The sequence below is a fragment of the Pinus tabuliformis genome, chromosome 7, assembly GCF_031772625.1.
Source record: "Pinus tabuliformis cultivar Carrire ecotype Pingquan chromosome 7, CPIR1, whole genome shotgun sequence".
Lineage (NCBI taxonomy): Eukaryota > Viridiplantae > Streptophyta > Pinopsida > Pinales > Pinaceae > Pinus > Pinus tabuliformis.
Genome location: NC_142293.1, coordinates 1,000,817,252 through 1,000,829,912, shown reverse-complemented (window position 1 = coordinate 1,000,829,912; position 12,661 = coordinate 1,000,817,252).

Below are 12,661 nucleotides of genomic sequence, written 5' to 3'. Positions count from 1 at the left end.
AACCACTATCCTCCAAAAATGCACAAAATATTCCTAGAGGCCAGTGTAGGGTAGGAATGCGAAAATATGGAGAGGAAGGTGAGCCTTCCTTTCCTAGGTTACACAATGTAGCCTTGGTGAAGGCAGTGCCCAAGCCAAGGTTGGCCCGACTCGCTGACGGGTGATTGAAAGCAAGTAAGTCATTGAATGCATGGTGACACTAAGCGATAGCAGGAATGATTGGCATTTCATGCAAAGCATGAATGAAAGATTCAATAAACATATCAACATGCATGTGGGTGAGGCAGTTTGCCGGTTGGGTGAATGTTAGTACAAAATAGTTTCATGCATGCGACAACAGTGAGATAGAAACAAAAACTGAAACAAAGTTAGGACAAGCTAGTATACATGTAAATGACAGTAAGCGTTCAAAGAAATCAAGCAAACAATACTCCCACAAGATAAAGCACAAAAAGAGACAGAAATGTAGCACCAGGCATGAGAAGCAGTCTTACCCCAAAACAACTAAGTTCAATGTGCCAACTGCTCCTAGATGTGATATGGGATGTGAGAGCTGCAAGTTTGATGTAAGGAATGAGATCTGCAATGTTCGGTTGATGAGTTTTGATAACATCAAGGTTGTGATGAGCATCCCACAAATCTAGGGGAAGCGACACTTGTTGGGAGGTTTCTAAATTTCTCCTTGCATATAACCTCCAACTGCTAAACATAGATCATTGAAACAAGGGATGCCTTTGCATGTTGCCTTAGGAGAAGTAGCACATGCATACAAGTCTATTTTTCTCAGTCCCGAAGGGAACCAATCAACTCAGTTGCACATGAAAGAGATTGCTTGACTGCTGGAGAAAAATGCGCATTTTTGGCTGGGAGCTGGGCTGGCTGCCCATGAGATTTGTGCAATTTCTAGGCAGAGTAGCTAACCGCTACCCATATTTGCACAACTCCTGCTAAGAAGGTTGGCTGGCAGGATTGTGCAATCCTGGAGCCCAATAGGCTATCAGAGAGGATTGCACAATTTCTGGAGGGAAGGCTGGTTTCCCTCCAAAAATGTGCAATTTTCAAGGGGAAGCTTCTCAGCTTGCAGCTGGACAAAGTCCAGGTGAGTAGCCTGTGAAGGGAAAAGATCAAACTGTGATCGACAAGCTGCCTTTGAGCAAGAAAGACACTGAAGTTTGAGGACTTGACAAAGTAAGGCAAGCTACTGTGAAGGTTGGTAGGGAGGCTCCAAAACATGCTAAGGCAAAAATTTGGAGGGTGGTTGTAGCCGCTACAACACTTGGCATACACTAGTAGAACTCCAGCTCTCTAAATGGACCTTGTTCTTGAAAATCAAGTCTAACACCTCCAAAAGTATTGTTCAGCTCTTAGCTCGTCTTGGCTTTGAACTAGCTTGATTGTAAGATGTAGCATCTTCCAGACTCTTGGTCGATTGACACACATTCCAAGCCAAGGCAACACCGTTATTTTGATTGGGGTTGAGGGGTATATAGATGCACAAGCAGTATAGTCGTCAAAGTCTTAGTTTCATTTCTGGTGTTGCTCCACTACCAGTAGGCTTGGACAGTACCCCAGTGGAGTCACATAGGAACACAAGCATGGCTCTGCTACTAGTGAGCCTAGTCAGTACCCCGGTAGAGTTACTTGCATCACCTCCCTATGTAGGAAGCCTTTCTCTTCCTTCGCCTTATTCATTTTTCATTTTGAATTTTTTGACTTTTCATTTTTTTTTCACTATGCATAACACTTATTCATTTTAGAGGTGGAAGAAGGATCCCAACTTATTGAGAGCAGAACAAGTTGTTCCAACAGAGAAGTAGTTTATTGTATCTCTGACATGCCTATTAAGGTTTTCCCCCTCACCTTACTCTACTTGACTGAGCTGACAAGGGTTAACCCAAAAACAATCGACTAGAGAAGGTGACACTAGTTAGCGCGCAAGCGTTGTGTTTTCACCAAGGTTCACTTCAAAAAGTACATATTTTCCTTCAATATATCATGGAATAAAAGTAACAAGATCATCACACAGAGGCAATGTGACAAATAACCAAGTAGTGATCGCTGTACAAGCCCTCTTGCACTTTACCTAGGTCGTTTCATGGGTCACATGTGGTTTCATGCAAACTAACCTATGAATGTAACAAGAAAACGAACTAACAATCAACAAAGTAAAGAAAGGCAACAACAAAAATGAAAGTGAAGCAAGTAAACAAGCAAGCAAGAAAACAAACAAGCAAACAAAGCATGTAAGCAAACACACATGCAAGCAAACAAACATGCAAGCAAACAACTGAAAGAAAACACTACTCCTACTCTACACTAATGGTGCATGGGCCTGATCACGTGAAGTGATACTTCTAATGCAGCCACCGATGCATTGGTAGACCTATGTTGGTGAAGGCTTGGTCCGCAAGCAACCTAGTTGTGCGGACCAACAAGCAAGAAAGATATAACAATGAAGACAACCACACTTCATGATTCAAAGTGCCCACGAGACATAAGTGAGTGCATGTGCATCACAGGAAGTTCGCGGACTTATCATGTTACTGTGTGATACTATGTGCAACTTTGAAGCATAAGCATGCACTTGACTGTGACATGCAAGCAAACGAAAGAAACAAAGATAACTTGTGTCACACACGAGTGCTTGTAATGTAAACTCCTCCAATGCATGAGTAATGGGATCATGTAGTTCAAGTGGAGGAAGTAAAACCTGAGTGTTGGATTGATCTTGAGTGCATACAGATGAGTGATGAGCAGCCTTGAGTGTTTGAACAATTTCCTGATTGGAAGCGAAACCAACCTCAAGACACCGAGGGCCTAACATAACCATCATCTTGGGCTGAAGTGCCTCGACGATTGTTTAGTCAATTTAGTGTCCTAAATTGCTTGCATAAATTATCAACCGAGGTTTGTAAGCTAGTGAAGTGTGGTGCACTATATGTGCTTAGTTAACCTTTTTCTTACTTCGTTGTTTTGTATTTTATTTTGCTTTTGGGGGGTTTCTGTTCTTTGATGTCTAAGAATGTACAACCTGAAACTATGAGAAAATTTAAGTGAATCTAATGAATTTTAAAGGAAAGGAAATGTTCTTAAGTTAATCTAATTTCCTAAAAATGGACCAAGAACTATTGTCTAGTTAGAACCTAATAAAAAAAACAGAGCATCTATCTTATCTTATCATTAGTCCTAATCCATGGATCTAATTATTAAAACCAAGGATGAAATTGATGCAGAAGGTAACTCTGTAATTTCATTCATTAAACATTCAACCATTCAATTTTAGAATATGATTAAATCAATCACTTTGAAATGATTATTGGGAATATCAGTGATGCAACTAAGTGAGGACCTAAAATAAAAAAGGTAAAATCATGTAAAACTAACTATAAACAACTAATGTATTTTTTACTTTCTCCAACATTCAAATGTGAAGCATTACCCTCTTGAAGTGTTGTGCAAGAAATCAATTATACCTTAGTTACTAAGTTTTTAGGAAAATAACAATGTACTGGGTAAATTCAATCACTGTATGAATTAGACATTTAACCATTTAGTTTAGGATCATCATCTTGAAATGGCTTTTGAAAAAATCCATTAACATAGTTAATTGACAATTCTGTTATAAGAAAATGAATGATAAAATAGTAGGAAAACTAAGCAACTGTGTATTCTTATTACTTCAATCTTAATTCAGTTTGGAAACAGAGTCGTTTTTCTCCACGAAATATCTTAGAAGAACAAGGCTGCACAATTGTGATTTATCATTATGTTATTGATTAAAAAATGAAATGAAATATCATCCTAATTTAGAAAACAAATTTGTTTAAAACAGAGTAATGGAAATTGAACTAAAAACAACAAATGAAAAACCCCCTTCAGTACAGGGGCCCTCTGTAACTGACGTTGCTGGAGTGATAGCTAGTTAAGGATGTACTTTAAACAATCATTGGCAACACGAAATTTGTATTATGAATAAAACAAAGTCTGAATACAAACTATCAACAAAAAGCCTAAACTTAACACGTAATTCCTTCTAACTTCTTACTTCTCCTCTCGGTTCCATGCAACCGATATTTATAGGAAAATAACATAACTGTTTATGAGATAAAAACTTGCTATAGGTGGCTAATTCGAGTTAAATTTAACATCACTGTTTATGAGATAAACTTGCTATAGGTGGCTAATTTGAATTGCAATAGGATTGTTTAAACTTTTGATTAGCTATAGGTGGCTAATTTGAATTAGATTTGCAACAGAAATGTTAGACCCTTGATTAGCTACGAAAGAGAAAATCAAGAGTCCTACTGCTTTCAGATAATGTACTTTGAATCCATCTTTGACCATGACCTTAGGCTTGCTTTTCTGTCGATCTGGACCGAGTGAATATGATAGAATCCATATGGAGATGATTCTAGAAATTCCCATGTGGCCCAATTCTTCATTTGACACCTGGAACCTGCCAAACCATGAGAGTAGCTACGGAATCCACAATTAGCTGCAGAACAAGCTACGTTCTATAGCTAATTTGCAAAAATATATTCAAATAGCAAGAACATGAAAATATAATATGGCGATCATTTTAATGTTTTCCTTAAGACAAAACCTAGCATTTATCATTGATTGGGTCTGTAATCTTATGAGAAAGTGAGGGAAAAAGGTGAGAAAAAATTTCAAGGAGAGGGTAATTCTGAGGTTCAACATACCCCCACTACAAAATCATTGCATGTCCTCATGCAATTTTCCAAAAATGTGAGTTCTTCCTCCCTACTGCATTTGCTCAGACACCTCTGCTAGTACATCCAATTTCCTTCTTTTGTTATTCTTTGAAGTGACTGTCATTTTGGGCTTTCTCATAAGAAGCTTTTCCTTAAGGTTAATGACTACTCTATTCAAAATCTTATTCTTTCTTTTCAATTTCCTATTTTTCTTATACCACAGTCCTATATGCAGAATGGTATTATCGTGAATTGCCTTGTCCAATTTATTTTATTATTTCAAGGTCTCATTCTCCTATTTGATATGTCTATTCAATATCTCTAATTCATAAATTTCTTGTTTGAGAGCATCAATTAGAGGTTCTTGTGGATTGATAGAAGGTTCTGGGTTCATTGAGGCACTTCTCTTCTCCATTGATACTATATAGTCATATATTTGTTGCTGCACTGGGTCTATGCCTGGAGATCTTCTATTGGGATACCTTCAAAATGATGAACAAGAGAATTTTGAGGACTGTGTGCAGAAGAGATGTTAACACGAGATGGTTCTAGGGTTTCCTCGTCTAAATTTATAAACTTTGTCCCTTTTGATGATGTTTTCTTTACCAAACCTCAGAGTCTAGAGCTCCTTCTAAGTTGTGGAGGACTTACATTCTCCTCATTTGTGACCTTTTTCTCATTTCTTATCTTCCCTCTTGCTTTGATTTGCTTCCTGATTTCTGTCAGTTCTTCAAAGATTAACTTTTCATCATCTTTTTGCAATGAAGACTCAGGTTTGTTTTCAATAGTTATACTAGTCTTCTTTCTTCTACTTATTCTGACATTATCTTCTTTAGGTGAATCTGGTGTTTCTTGGAAATGGTTTCTAATAAGGAAATTCTCCTAGGTATCTCCTATGCTTTTTAAATGAAACTCAATCAATATCTTTATCAACCCATGATGATGCATGGTTGTATCTATGAACTGTATTCTCTTTTGCACATTTGAGGCCATCCTTCTTAAACTATTTAGCAGGAAGAAACGAAGATTGATTTCTCCATTTTCTAAGAAATTCATTAGTAATTGGATATGGTAGACATACATGCAACCAAACCTCCCCTCACAAGTGATAAATTTCTGTAAAACCAAGAGCATGCTCCTCCACTTACTTTTAAGAGTTGAAATGGGAATACCTTTTCTAAAAACAGAGACATCCATACTTGGGTTTTTGAGTGTTACTTTCCATGATTCATTGTGGAACTCCTTGTTATTTAACCATCTTTCACCATGCCTTGGAAGTTCTGTAGCCTCAGTCATGAATGACTCAGTCACTGCAAACTTGATATCTCCAATTTCTACCTCTGTGCCATCAAAAGGTCGAGCAAAGGATTTTGTAATATCCTTATGAAAACCATCAAATTTCTCGATGAGTTTAAGCCACCCAACTTTCTGCAAAATTTCTTTGAGCTGTGGGTATCCTTCCATGTACTTTGCTGCTACCGGTTCTGATCTGACAATTAGCTCCATGCCTTCTACTATGCAGAGTTCTCAACCTTCAGAATTAGCCTTCCCGGTTTTATGAAATGAATTGGTTGAGAATATGGTGAAAGGAACTGCGAGTTTGCATGAAATAAATAGATGGTATGGGTTCTGGAGAAACGTATACAAGTATGTCATGTCGTAGTCATGATAGTTAATAATCAACGAGGGAGTTAATTATGGACCATTATGTGACAAAATATGGAGGATGTGGCAGATATGTAGTATGATGGAGATTGCAATCAAATCAAATGATGATTCATCAAGGAAACATATGAATATCCATATTATATATACTTTATGTTTTAACCTTGCTATTTAAAATAAATTTTTGCACTTTACCTTTTAGAACTTAACCTTTTCGTTTGATGTTTTCTTTGGTGTTGATCCGTAGGTACCCTTTTAGCATATTGGTCTTCAAAACAAGATTCTTCAATTTCCTGCAATCATCATTTGTTTGTAAGCTATATAATTATGCCAGAGCTGCTGAATGAGATATGGCTACAGAATCAAATTAGCTGCAGAATGGAATTAGCTGCGGAACATGATAAAAAATGAAGTATGGCTATGGAACATGAATGTGAAATGAAATGGAATGAAAGTGGAGTGAGATGGAATGAAACTATAAAATAAAATGAAAATGGGGTGAGATGGATGAGACTATAAAATGAAATGAATTTTCAGATTATGAACTGCAAGTGTATGTAGCTTTATGTCACTACTTATTACAGAAAGGAAATGGAAAATATAGGATGTCAAAAATCTCTGATTTTCACCCTGTGTTTTCTGTATAAGTATGTCAATTAATGATTGGTTTTCATACTTACAAATTTTATTATTATTTCTTTTTATTCTTTATATATATATATTCAGGAAAAATAAAACCTAAGTTAGTGGAGAATAAGAATTCTTCTTCACCAACTTCATTTCAGTGTTATCTTGGTAAATCTTGATAAAATCCTCTCTTGAAATTGGCTTATGATATATCTTCAACCGATGACTATTCACAAGAAGAGTTACCTTTCTTTCATCTATTGTCCTTATTCTCACTGCTCCATTATTAAAGACTTCTTCAATCTCATATGGCCCAAGCCAATGAGTCTGAAACTTTCCTTGAAAATATTTTAATTTTGAATCGAACAAAAGTGCCCAATCCCCTTCTTGAAACTTCTTCTCCTTGATATACTTATCATGCCATTTAGCCCTTTGCTCCTGGACCATACTGGTTCTTTAAACTGCATGTTACCTGATTTCATCAAGCTCATTGAGTTGCTCCAATCTATGTTTCTGTGCTTCTGATAAATCCAATCCCAATTGGACTGCCATCTTGAAGGTTCTGATTTGAAACTCTACAGGGAAAAAGAATTACTTCCCATAAACAAGATCATAGGGAGTATGTCCTGTTGTGTTCCTCCATGTAGTTTTGTAGGCCCATAAGGCTTCAGGAAGCCTTTCTGCCCAATCTCTTCTGTGTAGATGTACAATCTTAGTCAGAATTCCTTCAATCACCTTATTGGTAGATTCAACTTTACCATTTGCTTGTGGATGATAAGGAGTAGACTTGCTGTGTTTGATCTTGTAATCTTCCACAAGCCTTTCCACCATTTTAGATGTAAATTGAGATCCCTGATCTATCACAATTTCTCTTGGAACACCAAAACGAGTGAAAATGTCCTCAAAAAGAAAATCAACTACAGATTTTTCATTAACAAAAGGTAATGCTTTAGCCTCTACCCATTTAGTGTCATAATCAGTGCATACCAAAATATACTTCTTTTGTTTATATGGAGGATTAATTGGTCCAACAAAATCCAAGGCCCATTTTTCAAAAGGTTCAATGAGTACTTGAGTTTGTAGTGGCATTTCATCTGAAGGAGCAGGTTTTTCTAGCCTTTGACAGCGATCACACCTTTTGACATATTCTTTGGCATATCTGAAGATGGAGGGCCAATAATATCCTAAATGAAGGATTTTATAGGCTATCCTCTTGTCAGCAAAGTTTCCACCACAAGGTTCATCATGGCATGCCTTAAGAATTTCAGGCATTTCATCTTCTCTAACACATATTTTGATCATGAGATCTGGACCCATTTTATACAATTCATTAGTAATCCATGAGTAACTTGCACTTGTTTGAATGATTTTTCTTTTCTCCTTAGGAAACAAATGTGAAGGTAATTTTCATGTGACTAAGTAATTGGCAATATCTGCAAACCAATGGGTCTCAGTAGTTACTGCGAAAATATATTCATCAGGAAATTTATCTTCAACTGGAGTGTCATCTTTGATATTTTTAATTCTAGACAAGAAATAAGAAACTATGTTTTGTTTTCCAGGTCTATCTAGAACAGTGATGTTGAATTATTGCAGGAGTAATAACCATCTTGTAACTCTGCCATTAGTAATAGGTTTATTCATTAAGTACCTAATTGCAAAGTGATCTATATGAACAAAGGTTTCATAGCCTGTTATGTAATGTCTGAACTTGTTGATAGCATGAACAACAACTAAGAATTCCTTTTCAGTTATAGTGTAATTTAACTCAGTGGGAGTCAAATTCTTGCTTGTGTAATAGATGGCATAGGGGATCAAATCTTTTTGTCCTAATATAGCTCCCAGAGTTGTATCTGAAACATCTGTTGAAATGTGAAAAGGTAGTTTCCAATTTGGACCTCTTAAGATGGGTGCTTCAGAATTTTTTTCTTTTAAAGTCTCAAATGCTAACTGAAAATCAAGATTCCAATTGAATTCACAATCTTTGGTGAGTAATTTGAAGAGTCGGGATGCTAGTTTAGTGAAATTTTCTATAAACCTTCTATAGTATCCTGTGAATCCTAGAAAACTTCTAACATCCTTTTGACAACTTTGAATTGATAGTTTAGAGATGACTTCAACTTTAGATTTATCAACTTTAATTCCATCTCTTGAAATGTGATGTCCTAAAACAATCCCTTTTGTAAACATCATAATTTTTTTTTCATGGCTTAGTGAAAGGTTTGCTTCCTTACATCTTTTAAGAACTTTTTCCAAATTTTCTATAGCTTCTTCAAAGTATTCCCGTAAACTGTAAAGTCATCCAGATACACCTCTACACAGTCATGTATTAGATCAAAAAAAATTCCTAGTACTACTCTTTGGAATGTTGCAGGTGCATTGCACAATCCAAAAAGAAATACTTGGTAGGCATAAGTTCCCCATGGGTGAATGTGGTTTTATCTTGAACTTCAAGTGCTACCTAAATTTGATTGTAACCACTAAAACCATCCAAAAATGAGAAATACTTCTTACCTACTAATGTATCTAACACTTGATCTATAAAGGGAAAAGGAAAATGATCTTTTAGGGTAGCTTTATTCAATTCTTGATAATGAATACATACCCTCCATTTACCGTTATTTTTAGGCACAATCACTAGAGGAGAAACCCACTGGATGTCTGAAATTGGGTAAATTAAGTTTACATTCAACAATTTTTGCAACTCAGCCTCTTTCACAATTTCCCTAAGATTTGGATTCATCCTTCTTTGAGGTTGTCTGATAGGTTTACAATTTTCCTCAATGTAGATGTGATGCATACAAGTCTTAGGACTAATTCCTTTCATGTCAGTGTATTCCCATGCATATGCAGAAGAATGTTGTAATGTTTTGATTAGCTTTTCCTATTATAATTTTTCCAAGTTATTGTTTATGTTCAATGTTTTCCCTCGAAATATTTCAATTGTAGAGCTACCAAATTCTTCCATAGAATAAAGAGACATATGCCTAGATGAAAAATATTCAATATTGGATTTTTCTTGAAATTGATCATGTTCATATTCTGGAGATGATTCAAAATTTTTCCATTATATTTAAGATTTGACTATCTTCACTAAAGGTTGAAATAGTAAATAGAGGTTGAATATCATTTTCATCATCAATCCATTCTTTGTCATCTATCTCTATGATTGTTCTTGCTGGAGGATATAGAGAGAATTTCTTAGTTGAGTTACCATCCGAGATATACATATCACCGGATTTACAACTAATGAAAGCATCAGCTATAGCCAACCAAGGTCTTCCTAATATAAGTGGATGTCCTCCTAGATTGTTCTTAGGGGTTAAGATCATAAAATCAACAGGGTACTCCCAAGAGTCTAAGGACACTGAAATATCTTCTAACACACCATCTGGTTTGATTATAGATCTATCTTCCAATTGCAGTAATGTAGGTGTATAAAGAAGATTAGGAAGCTTGAGTTGTTCCATGGTTTGTTTGCTCATGATGTTTATTGCTACTCCTAAATCAATCAATGTATTCGAAATTTCAACTCCATTGATATGTGTTTTTACAACTGGACTTCCTGGATCTACATATTTTTGTATGGCAATTTTTCCCATCAATATGTCTGCTATTTTTCCCGCCAGCTGAATTATTTTTATTTCTTTTGTTTTTCTTCTTTGTTTCTTCATGCTCAACTCCTTTATTGTTTTATCTAGAATCGGAATCTCCTTAATGGCTTGTAACAAAGGGATTTTGATACAAACATTTTTCAATTCATCTAGAAAATCATAATTAGGCAACATAATATGCTTTTCTACCCCTTTATCAACTTGTAATCTTTCAAGAAAAGGAGGTGTAGAAGTAGATACTGGTGGTTTCTCTATGATAGGAGTTGAGTTTATTGGTTCTTTATGTTTTTCATTTTCAGTATTCTAGTTTTGGAGAGATGTTCCTTCAAAACTTTTATTTGGCTTTAGAGAATCTTCCTCATAATTGTCTTGTTCTTGAATAACTACAAAAGGATTTTTATTTTCTAATATCCTACCAGATCTTAGTTGGACATCATTGAGATCTAGAGGAGTGATCATATAAGTTGGAAATTTCTATGCTTCCACCATATAGGTATTATGAGGATTTTTATTGTTGGGGTTTGGTAATGGTTGGGTAGGTAACTAATTTGGTCTCTGTGGGAATGGTAGTGAAAGTTGAGGATTTTCGTTTTGAAGTTGGGGCTATTGATTTTGCTGAGGAATTTGTTGGGGAGGATAGTTTGGATATGATGGAGGATATTGATAGTATTGAGAGAATCTTCTATAGGTATTTTGCATTCCTTGAGCCCAAGGTTGAGATTGAGATCGAGATTGAGGCAAAGGTTGCTGTCAAGAATTCCAATTTGGTGGGGGATAAATATACATTTGGTTGTTAAAACCTTGGTTTTGTGGCCCCTACAAAGGTCTTCTAGAGACAAAGAAAAGATATTTTGTTGGATTTGAAATTCTTTCCTCTTGAAAAACAACCTTAAGACTAGGAATTGAAGGACAACCCTTGGTCTCATAGTTTTATGAACAAATCACACACATCCCTATGATTTTTTCATCCAAAGGGCATTCTCTTAAAGCATGCTTCTTTTTTGCATTTGGGATAGAAAATAGCTAAAGCATCAGTCTCATATTTATGCTTTTTTTGTAACTTAAGGGTGTCTATCTATTCACTAAGGCTCCCTAGAATATCTATTTTAAATTCATCAAGCATGTTTCCAATTTCTACCCTACTCACTCATCCAGTTGCAGATTTATTCACTCTAGCAAGAGAAGGATCTCTTGGACCTTTCCCAGTTTTGGATTTTCCTCTTGCGAGATGAACACATAATTCTCCAATGTCATTTAATGGGAGCCGAGAGATATCTCCCTTCCCCATCATGTTAAGGATGTCTATCCACTCATCCCTAATGGCTTTTAATAAAATAGCTTTTAAAGTATCTTGATCTAAGTTATCCATTTTTACTCTTTTTAAGTTATAGTTGAATCTTTCAATTAAATTTTCCAAATTTTCATCCTCTCTTTGCATCATTTTAAACACTTCATCTTTGTGATTGATAGGCATGCAATAATCCAAATACCTATCCAAAAATTCTCTCTTCATGTCATTCCATTTTTTAATAGACTGAGTGATCAATCCCATGAACCATTTTAAAGCAACTCCTTTCAATGTTGAAGGAAACAATTTAAGATTTTGAGAGTCTTGTAAATAATCATAAGTTCTGCACAAGACTTTAAATTCAATTAAAAAGGTTTTAGGATCTTCACTTTTTAATCCATGAAAATTTGGGAGGACAGAAGGTGAGATATTTTTCATTGTGGCATCTGTTTCTTCATCAAATATAGGGAATCGAAAAGAATTATCAACTTCCCTATTTCCTCTACCTTCTCCATCATTTCCTCTACCTCTTCCTCCTCCAAATAGTGCAAATTCTCCGTTTAGAACTCCCTATCCTTCTTCTTCTCTTCCTGCCATTATATATTCTTCAAAGTTAATATAAGATTCAACCTTCAAGGTTAATTTCTCTTCCTCTGGTTCCTCTATCAATGGTATGTGGAAGAAAGGTTCTACTTCTCCATCTCCACTAGGAATTTTTAATTCTTCAGCTAAAATATGTTCCCCTGTAGAGG